Source organism: Trachymyrmex septentrionalis, unplaced genomic scaffold (genome assembly GCF_001594115.1).
Source record: "Trachymyrmex septentrionalis isolate Tsep2-gDNA-1 unplaced genomic scaffold, Tsep1.0 scaffold65, whole genome shotgun sequence".
In the NCBI taxonomy this organism is placed as follows: domain Eukaryota; kingdom Metazoa; phylum Arthropoda; class Insecta; order Hymenoptera; family Formicidae; genus Trachymyrmex; species Trachymyrmex septentrionalis.
The window spans coordinates 147912-159767 of record NW_017305832.1 but is presented as its reverse complement, the minus strand read 5'-3'; the positions used below and the strand labels follow the sequence as shown (position 1 = coordinate 159767).

The 11856-nt window shown below is 30.0% G+C and overlaps 1 protein-coding gene across 1 annotated transcript in view; it reads right to left on the bottom strand.

The window, feature by feature from the left end:
* Positions 1–11856, bottom strand: part of LOC108753112 — a 102861-nt gene that overhangs the window by 17806 nt on the left and 73199 nt on the right. The window lies entirely within an intron of this gene.

The following is an 11856-nucleotide window of genomic DNA, read 5'->3' as shown; positions in this document are numbered from 1 at the left end:
TTTACAAAAAAAAGCTCAGAACTTTTTTGTACACCTAATATATATATATATAAAATCGCAAAAGATCCAGTATAATCATATAAATATTTTTTTCAGTGAGCGTGCGATTATATAGAGTGTTAGGTTACCAGAAATCGTAGATTTCAAGATGGATCAAATTCCATCGATACCATATATACGTTTTCAAAAATTGTAAAATATGCGACGCGTTATATAATTAATATTAATATAAATTGTATTTAAAACCATAAATTAATTCTACATATGAATAATAAAAAAAGTAGCGTGTCAAATATTAAAAAAAAATTTTTTTTTTCTTATACATATATGAATTCAATTCCCTGTACATCAGACCTGAAGTCTCGGGTTGCATATTTCGATCGATTTTGCTTACCGTCATCCCTACTCTTTTTGTTTCATAATACAAGGAAACACAAGTGAACATCTCCGATTTAGATGAGCTTTTAGTATGTTGTTCTATGGATAAAAATAGGAGACGTATTTTTTTATACGTACTGAGGCGCACGTAAAGGGGGTGCAAATTTTTTTCTATCTCGTACAATTTCGACGATATTCAATTTGAATGAAAAAAACCGACTTTTTTTAAGAGTGAATTTCACCTTTAACGTGCGACTCAGCACGTATAAAAAAATACGTGTTTCCTATTTTTGTCCATAGAACAACATACTAAAAAGCTCATTTAAATCGGAGAGATTTACTTGTGTTCCCTTGTTAGACTGCGCGTGGAAACATAGAACAATCAGTTTAGGAACAATATTAAATCGTACAGGACACTGTAAGGATTTTGAAACATATATCCCGATGTTAGAAAAGCAAAAGTATCATATAATACGAAATGAGTATACATATACAAAGTATATACAAAATAAGCAAAATCAAACGGTCAAATTCAAGTTTGTATTTGTATTTAACCGTTTGACTATTTATTTTATATTATATTTGACTAAATTTTATATTATTCACTCTATTGTTAACGATCCTAATTTTATTACTGTGATACATTTGTTGTCATAATGGAGTTGGTGACGCAATTATTCCATCCAATCAAGCAACTGACTTGAAAATTGCGTTGGTGTTTCATCTCTCTTTGTGACGGCAATCTGCAGCATCTAATTTATAATGATACTAAATACAATACTAATTCGACTTTTTTACGATCTTTCATGTATTCTTTAAATTGTTGTGTTCATTTTAATCCTTTGACTTATTGTATATTTATGCGGATATTTTGTTTTGATTATTTTTTATTTATTTTATAATTGATTATACTCTTTGCTCAGTCTGACTCAAATCTAGAGACGAAACATTCATAACATTATATTAATTAATTTATTTAAAATCGCGCGGACTTAGTTGATTTGCGCACTGTTTTCCGCACTGACTCTTATCGTCCTTAACCCTAGTATGATATTGTTATTTTTGGTTACTTTCCCGCTAACACTAGGGTTTGTGAAACCCTGCAACTTTGTCACGTTATACCTCTGGACTGAATACGTATTTTTTAGCTCAAAAACGTGTGAAATTTATATTTATATATCTCAAAATCAGACAAAAGACAAATAAATATGTATTAAATAAATAATATTTTATTTTCAATTAATTATAACGTCTCAAAGAAATTTTATTGGAAAAATTCGCAAAAAAATGATTACTTTAGATAAAAAATTCTCAAATTTTTAAATTTCATGTTCAAGCAAAAACTCATAGAATTTTTTTAGTTGACCCTTTGGACTAACAAAAAAAAAATAGTACGATATAAATCGCTCAAAAAAATATAATTATTTGAACTATCGAAAATCGACATTTTTGAAGGATCTACATATTTTTCCGAAGACTGACAGAAATTATAAAATTTCTATTATTCATTATATTAAAATATAATTTTTTTCTACATTTTCGTGTACTTACTTTTATACTATACGAAACTCAGTAAACATATATTTAATAAAAAATAAAGAGGTACCCAGAATGCCGAAAACTTACGAGCTAATCACATATGAGTTCCAAGTACTCTCTTTGAACTTTTGTGCATCTCACATCGAGAACAACGCAAAAAAAACCATTGCAGGCTTATCACATCTATGGACAGTTAAAGCTTTTTTTCAGCCTCAATGCGGGTTTTCAAATTATAAAAAAGTTATAGCAATAAAATCGTCGAACCCATAAATACCATACTAGGATTAATTGTGTTATTTATTATTGATAGATTAAGATGCCCACTGATATAATTGAGTGGAAAGCTGATCAAATTTCCTCACGTATTCCTAGTTGCAAACTTGCTCGATATGCGAGACATTTTACAATACCAGCCTAATCATCACATGTACCCTTTCACATGTACCCTGTGAGCAGTTGCAAAGAAATGCCATTCAGTTTCAATTTGAAAGTCGAAATGTTTGGTTAAATTTATAAACGCCTTCTTGTTTTTAAAATGTTGAGATGCACCATCAGAAAATAATAAAATTTGATTATGTTAAATTTGTTTTTTAAATATCTATAAATTCTTTTTCATGTAGACTGAGACTGAATCGTGTTTAAGACAATCTGTTATCACGCGCAAACGTTTAACTGGAACAACGACCAGGCCATTCTGTTTTCAATCATACTTTATTATCGGGAAAATGATTCATTACATCGTAGTTATGTAACGATAACAAATTATCTTAAACACGATTCAGTCTCAGTCTACATGATGCAAAAAGAGTTTATCAGATATTTAAAAAACAAATTCAACATAATCAAACTTTATGATTTTCTGATGGTGCACCTCGACATTTTAAAAACAAGAAGGCGTTTATATGGTAAATTTAACCAAACATTTCGATGACTTTCAAATTGAAACTGAATGGCATTTCTTTGCAACTGCTCACGGAAAGGGTATACTCGTATGTGATGGATTTATCAGATGTTTAAAAAACAAATTCAGCCAAATAATCAAACTTTATTATTTTTTTTATGATGCACTTCAATATTCTAAAAACAAGAAGGTGTTTATAAGTATAATTGAACATTTCAAATTGAACGACTTTCAAATTGAAGGTATTTCTGAATGGTATTTCTTTGCAATTGCTCACAGAAAAGATGTATGTGGTGGTTTGGCTGATATTGTAAAACGTTTCGCATATCGAGCAAATTTGCAACTAGAAACACTTGAGGAAATATTATCAGTTTTCCAATCATATCAATGGGCATCTCAATCTATCAACAATGTCGATTTTATTTACCTGGACAATGATATGTATAATAAAACAATGAAATTTTTAAATACCGATTGTCTCGAGCAGTTAGAGGAACTCAGGTTATCATATGATTATAATTAATCAATTATGATTTACTGAAGCGAAAGTTATCTCAACATCTAGCAAAGCTCTTAAAATCAAGATAAATAATTAAAAGAAATAATTAAAAATTCTGTACATCAATATGTGACCAATTATTAATTTTGTAACAAATAACATTTAATACAACATATATATCATAAATTTTTTTACTACTTTTGATTAAATTATTTTATTGCAATTGAACTAAATTGATTTCCAACTTAAATGAAGGAGTTTCTTATGTAAAAAATTCTCAGCTCCCTAAAAAAAATATTTATTTTAATGTAAATGCCTAAGATCATAAAGAAAAACGCGTTTTTTTGAAAATTTATGACTTCATTGCTTTTATGAAATTTAAATCAATCGAGACTATTTTTATTGAAAAGTAGAGAATTTTTTTTACATAGGAAACTATTACGTTAATATTTTTTTAAATATTTACTATGGGGTAAAAAAAACCGACAAAATTGATGTTTTTAAAATGTTGAGAAATTACAATATATAATACCGCCACACTAAACGATTCGCTTTAAAGAAAAATAAAAAAATATAGGTCGTTATATTTTTCTAAAGAACACTTTCGCGTATAAACAATCTTCAGTATAAACAATACTGAAGATTATAGGGCGAGATGTCGGTTTTCCAAAAAATCACCCATATTTGGTATATATACTCGTATAGGATATTTGGAAAATGATAAATCTTTCACATAGGGGCAGAACAGACTAAACTGAGAAGAAAAGTCCTCTACCATTTTACGATTGGCAATAGTTAATAAGATATCAATTGCTAAAAATGATCGAAAATTGGTCTTCAATAATTTTTTACTCAAATACTATCAACTTTACAGAAAAACTGCAAGAGACAAAAATTGTTTATTTTCTTCTCATAGAACTCTAAGAATTTTTTCAGAATTTTTTATCAACTTTTTAGGACTGCATTTTCTTATTTTTACCAACATGAGAAAATACAGTATTAAAAAATTCTGAAAAAATTCTGAAAAAATTCTCAGAATTTTATGAGAAGAAAATAAACAATTTTTGTCTATTACAGTTTTTTTTTTAATAAAGTTGATAGTATTTAAGTAAAAAATTATTGAAAACCAATTTTCGGCAATTTTTAGCAATTAATATCTTATTAACAAAAATCGTAAAATGGTAGAAGACTTTTCTTGTCAGTTTAATCCATTCTGCCCCTGTGCAAAAGACTTATCATTAATTTCCACACTGTATAAGTATACATAAATATACAGGCTGTTTGGAAATTAGTCTTTCGCACAGAGGCAGAGAATGGACTAAACTGAGAAGAAAAATCCTCTACCATTTTACAATTGTCGCAATGGTAACGAGTTATTAATTTATGAAAGTAGCCAAATTCGCCCAGCCCACCGCCAAATGCCAAGTACAAGCGCGCGATAGAATAGGACTGCTCAACGCGGTGACGCGCGTTCGCTGTCGCAAGGCATGTAATGTTTAGCGACAGCAATTGTCACTTATAAACAACATGCCTAGCGACGGCGGACGCGCGCGCCTCGCCGCGCGGAGCGAGTACTATTCTGTCATGCGTTTGCATTTGGCGGTAAGCTGAACAAATTTGGCTATTTTCATAAGCTAATAACTCGTCAACCATTGCGACAATTGTACAATGATAGAACTTTTCTTCTCAGTTTAGTTCACTCTGACCACCCTGTGCGAAAGACTTATCGCTAATTTTCAAATAGCCTGTGTGTATACATATATATCCTATATATAAATATATATAATATACCGGATGTTTCAGACCATCCATACGCCTCTTTTATCTTCGCAAGATAAGATCCAATCGTAAAAGTATTCAAATAAAAGTTGTAGGGTTTAAAAAGATCTACTTACTGATCTTATCGGTTTGACCTTAGGTGACGTCGATTTTTTTAAACAGGATACTCAACTTTTTAGTACTAATAACCGATGTCGAGAGCTTTTCGAAATACTATTGTATAATAAAATTATTTTTCATTGAGTACTTTTTGAGTTATAGAGCTCAAAAGTTACAATGCCGCAGGCATTAGCATTACGCAAGATGCCCGACCAACGACTAAAATCTTTTGAATGTTGTTCAGGATCATTTTCTGAATAACTACCAGTCAAAACTGGATCTTGAGTGCTTTAAATAATTTCATATGAATTTATGTACCACGTTTGTACATAATGGTTTGTACGTTTCTCAAAAGGTGTGTATATTCTTATATATCAGTTATTACGAAAAATATTATTAAGGCTTCGGTGGTTTAAAGACTTAGGACGCTCGTACAGAATGTTAGAGATCTGGGTTTGACTCCCGAGATAATATTTTATGCAATAAATATTCAGATTTTCAAGGTATCTTCTTAAAATGATGCCAATTAAGCATCAATTATTAAATTATATTATTCAATTTTTTTGTGATATTACTACAGTAATTTAGTTGCGTTTCTAATTCGGCGCACAATTCGAAAGACTATAAACATGGGATATAAATTAGAGATCATTTTAAACGTGTATTGGAACTAAATGTGTAATTAATATATCCGTGTTTCAATAGGTGTAATTTTTAATACACGGGTATACTAAAATAGTCAAGTACATATCGAAATACACATGGTTTGAAAAGCACGTATATTCGTGAATTAATTTCAATATGCAAGTACACGTGTAATGTATTCATATTTTGGTCAAATTAGAATGTTTCAAATAATACATTATATATTCTTATATTAAATTAATTTATTTCAGATATGATTGAGAGCCGAAAAACTTTCGGTTTCAACACAATCATTCTAAAACGCTAATAAATCCCTCTCCTACATTAGAATAGACAGAAAAAAAGTAAGAAACTTATTGCGAAAAATATTACAATACCTCAGCCAGGATTCAAACCTGAAACCTCTTAACTTTCCGGGAAGTGTCTTAGTTAGCTCGACTATTGAGGCTTCGGAAATATTCTTCGCAATAACTGATATGTATAGAGAGAATACGTTCAGGTATGGGAGCGAATATAGGGTAACTCCGATATATACGCCTATTAAAAACTTAATTTATTAAGTATTATTTACTATATTTAAAGTAAACGAATTATATCAGTAAAAACTTTGTACTACTGTCTACTATTATAAAAAAATATTAGAAATCTGAAATATTTATATTTTGTATTCAAAAATGAACGTTTTTAAACCTTTGCATTTTTGCTGTATATCCCATAGGGGATATATGGTTACTCATAGAGGGAAAGGGGGTATAAACGCTCATAAAAAATTTACAAATAATGTATATAAATAAAATGATACAATAACTTATGAAATGCGTTTAAAGTTTTATTAAGGAACAAGAATGATAAATATGTACATGAAGTAATAAATAATAATACAATCTTCCCACATGTATTACAAGTGTTATGACATAAGGTTACATATTTCATGTAATGCATTTAGTGCACTGACTTCAATCTACACGCTTTGTATGCTTTGGGCATAAATTCCGCCCGCTGAAAATGCCGTCCAAACAAGTGGGATATGTAAGACAACAAACTAAACAAAGAATACAAGAGCAAAATATTTGTATTTTGTTATACGACATGCTTTACTATTCCTCTACACTCATGTATCATGAAATAACCATTAAGTCTTTTGCACATCCTGCAGTAATTATTTTATATAGATTATAATTTATGATGGTGCTACTTAACACAGTGACAAATCGATTCAACTCACAATAATTTTATTAATATTAAAAAGAAACTGAAATCGTTAACATTATACTAATATAACATAAAGGCATGTAACAGAGTAATTGCGGGAAAACCTTGAGGGATTACCTTCACTCCTTCTATTTTTTTCTGATTTCTGCGGCGTAAATCTCAGCGTGGCGTATTTGCCGGAGTTACCGATAAGTATCAAAAGTAGTGATAAAAGTGAGAAAATAGTGAATTGATTAAAAAAAAGGTGAGTCTTTCCCTGAAAGTAAAAAATGAATGTTCCTAAGAATTTATCAAAAATTAGTTTACCTGTGACATGCTATTTGTATTTAAATTACATCTTACATTTTCTATGAAGTTAAAAATGCTAATTTAAAAATTTTTTTTATTATGTAATGTAATTCAAATTAAATTTTAGATAAATGGCATAATAAATATTCAAGTTAATAATAAAAACTCTTTCATTGCAAACAGAAATTAGACTTTTTCAAACACATTAAAAAAAAAAAAATTTAAGCTACATTGCACTATATTTCAAGAAATATATTAAGATATTTTTAAAAAATAAATTTTCAAAATAGAAACAAATTAAGGATTTTTCCATTAAAGTAGATCTAATTAATTTATTTTAAATTAAATCACATAGTTCTTCATTGTATGCCATAAAAAAGGAAATATAAAATAATAACGACATAATCGTTATCATTATTTTCTATTTTCTTTTGCTATGCAAAGAAATTATCAAACATGATTTCTTATTATCGAGTTTCTTTTGAAGCGGCTCAACTTCAGATGATTATGATTGCTCTCTAATTGACACCGCACCCTCAAGAATTCCATATGTTATCTTAGCCTCATATATGTCTTTACTATCTAATGCTTTTTTTCAGTCTTTTTCTTGCCTCTTGAAGAAGTGAGTCTTGCTGCTTCTTCTTGCGCCTCAGTTTTTTTGACTTCTTTTACTTTCTTCTCAAGCTTTTATCTAGCTATATTTATTTTTTTAGAAGTTCTAATGTTTTCCGTGCTTCTTCTTCATTGTCTTTCTATCTTCTTTTTTCTTTTCTTCCGAGTATTCCTGATGTTTGCTGTGTGCAAATCTAGCAGAGATTATTAAATCTTTGATCATTGGCACCATTTCAGGTTTACCATTAAAATACTTCAAACCAGTCTTGATATTTAATTTGGCATTAAGAGTTCTCTCCATCATTCTAGATTTATCATCTGTCAAAACACGGATTGAGATTGAAAAATTCTTTTCAATATCTACTAGAACTATCATGAGCTAGAGGTAGAGCAGTCTTCATAATTTTCTGAATATTTGGATATTTTGGTTTATTTTTTAGATCAAAAATTTGTTTCCAGTAATGATCTATTCGGCCATTGTCCCATACAGGAAGATCCTCTCTTTGAAGAATCTTCTATTCATCTAAGAATGTATTTATTAAAATTTGATTTAGAGAAAACATTTTTACTACTTTCTCTGCGCTTAGGAAACTTCTATTTTTCTTGATTTTTGAAAGAAGAAGACAATAAAAATGCTTTGCTGAACGTTGATGAACTTAGAATAGATTCCTTAAGTAAATATATTGTTGCCGCTTTATAATGATCTCGTGTCAATTTTTGAAAATTGAGGATGTTAACTTCTTTAATATCTTGAGAAGAGAGTTCATTTTCAACTAAATTTTCACATCTAACATCTTTAGTTAAAAGTAAATTCTACAGTTATACATTTGGTGTAAAGTCTCCTTTTTGCAAAATCTGCCTGTTAAAGTATCTGCTATAAATCTTTCATTTCAGAGTATAGTATTTGAATCATCCTTTTGAAGGCTCTTCCTTTTGAAATAAATGAGACAATTTTTCAAAAATACTGGCACTGTCAATTACAAACGCAATTTCTGCTCTCATTATGGGAGATTTTAAATAATTCTTAATTTTAGAGTATTTCTTCATTTGTGATGATTGAGTAAAAGGCATTTTACGTGGAATGAACTTTAGAAAATATTCACAAAGAGCAGGCCACTGTTCTAAAATTCTTTTACCGGGAGCACACACGGATAGCCATCTTGAAAGAATATGTTTCAAAAAATTATGTTGAAGAACATTTAGCTTTCTTCGGATATCTCTATAATCTTCTAATCTGCTAGGCCAATCATAAAACTAATTTTAGACGTGAATCAAAAAGGAACCTACATCACATCCCAAAGAATCTAATGCTTTCTGAAAAGAATTATGGATTATATGTAAATTGCACGTTTCTATATCTATCAGTCCCATTAAAATTTTACACAGAGAGAAGATTACTGTTTTTTTAAACATTAAATATACAGTCTTTTAAAATTTCAGCAGTAGCATGTCCTAAGAAAAATGTTTGAAAATGACAAAAGATTATTTCATTAAAAAATTCTGATTTCGTTTCATTTAAAATTTCTAAAAATCGTATTGAAATTTGTCACACTTTCATTCCTTCTGATTTAGTTATTTCATCATAACAAAGCACAAATGAGCCTTTCTGTGCGTCTTCACTTACTAATTTATAATAGAAAATAAGGACCCAAGCAATCAGTTTGCAAATATTCAACTTTTTTCTTACTGAAAGTGAAAATGTGCCAGGAACACCTGTGCTGAATATAGCTCTAAACAAATTTGTAATTCCTTCACATGATAACGAAGAATAATTGCTCAAAATCATGGTACACATTTCATGGTCCAAAATAATTCTGCAACAATTCCTTTTTCATGTGATGTACACAAATTCTATTTTATACTACAATAGATTGTGTCGAACTGGCAAAAAAAACTTGAACTTGAAAAGCTGCTAGCTTGAAACTGGTTGAATACTTAGTTCTTAAAGTTTATCAATTTTACTGCATGTAATATCAAATCGAGATGTAATTAACTAGTATTATTAATTTAATATCTGTATTGTGTTTATGCTTTGCAAAAGCTACATGCTGAAAAATAGCCTAATATCTTTTAATTGCAATGAATGCGGCTCATATTATAGATTTCACTGAATAAGATTGAAGATTCAACTTTTCTTTCCCACGATTTAATTTGATGACCAAGCGCATCAATCCTTGATAACCATTCTGCACGAATAGTACGTTTTGGATTTTTATCTATCCTCTTCTCAGAGATCATTCTTCTCTCTATTACTGTACAATGTTTAATCCTGATAATAACAAAAATAAAAACATTTTCACAGAATTCAAAGACAGTACTGCATAAACATAACCTCTATTACATTAGTGAATGGAAAGTCTATTTCGGTCAAAGCAGATTTTAGTGCTAAAATATTTTATAATTAAAGGGTGTCCCAAAATTAACGCAAGATTTGAATTTGCCGCCATTTGTGCAGTAAAGTGTTGGCAACCCCAAAAAAAAAAACAATTTAACAGCTGACAGTTTAGGGTTAGTGAAAATGGAGCGTGAAAATGGATTATTGAACATCAACAAATGGATGCTGATTTTTCGAGCAAAATCATCCTAAGCGATGAAGCACATTTTCACCTTGATGGCTTTGTTAATCGCCAAAATCGCCCCCTAGATCGTGTGATTTAACACCATTAGATTTCTTTTTATGGGGTTATTTGAAATCACAGGTCTATGTCAACAAGCCCACAACCACCCGTGCATTAAAGGAGGAGATTCAACGCTGCATCAACGAAATTCAGCCACATTTATGCAAAATGATCATGGAAAATTTCGACAAACGAGTGCGTATGTGCATGCAAAGCCGTGAAGGCCATTTGCCCGATGTGTTATTCCACAAATAACCCTATCCTATGTACTTTATGATTCAATAAAAAAATAACAATCAAAAGACTAAAAACTATGTTTTCTATTTAATTCAAATCTTGCGTTATATAATTTTGGGACACCCTTTATTATAACCTCTATACCTTAATATTCGTACAAATTATAATTAATTATTATTAAAAATTTAATATTTAAGAAACTTATAACTGTTTGTAACTTATATCGTAGAATAATATCCAGTTTTTATTTACATTCTGATTAAGCAGACCGTAATAATTGCGCTTGAGTTGTTTACACCAGAGATGCCAAATCAGAGACGGTTTATCCCGTGAGAAATGACAATAAAATCAATGTCGAATCGACGTCGATTCGATGTCGAGTCCATTATCATTTCTCATTGGGTACGACATCGCGATCAACGCCATCAATCGATTACTTGTCAGCCTAGCGCGACAAGTAGCCACACACTTAAGCATGAGTCGTCTTGTGTCACAGAGATGGATGCACAGGCTGTGTTCCAAAAATTTACTGCCAGTACTGAAAATCTACAGTATACATCACATGCACTATAGATTTTCAGTACTGGCAATCAATTTTGGAACACAGCCATAGTAGGAGAGTGAATTTTGGGCAAAATTTGATTTTTTCCAGTATTGCTATCGCCATTATGCGCAATGCTACACTTTGTATTTTTACATCATAAGGTCAATAAACGCTCAGTGAGCGGTTGTCGTTCTGAATGATTTCTTATTCTCTCCTTCAATTTTACTGTTGATATTTATTTCTACAGAAAAAAAGTGAGGAAAGTGAGTTTTGTACAGAAAAGTGAGGAAAAGAGATGTTTCTAAAAAAGTGAAAATAAGTAAAGAAAATGAGCTGCTTCCATGCGCGTTGTATGGCCGCGTATGTACAAACATTTTAAGAATTTTAAGCACGTATTATTTGAAATATCCTAATTTGATCGTTCTTGACTTTCTTTATCATATTTGATGTATATACGATCGTGCTTAAAATTCTTGAAATGTTTATTCATGTTTTTTTGTTTTGT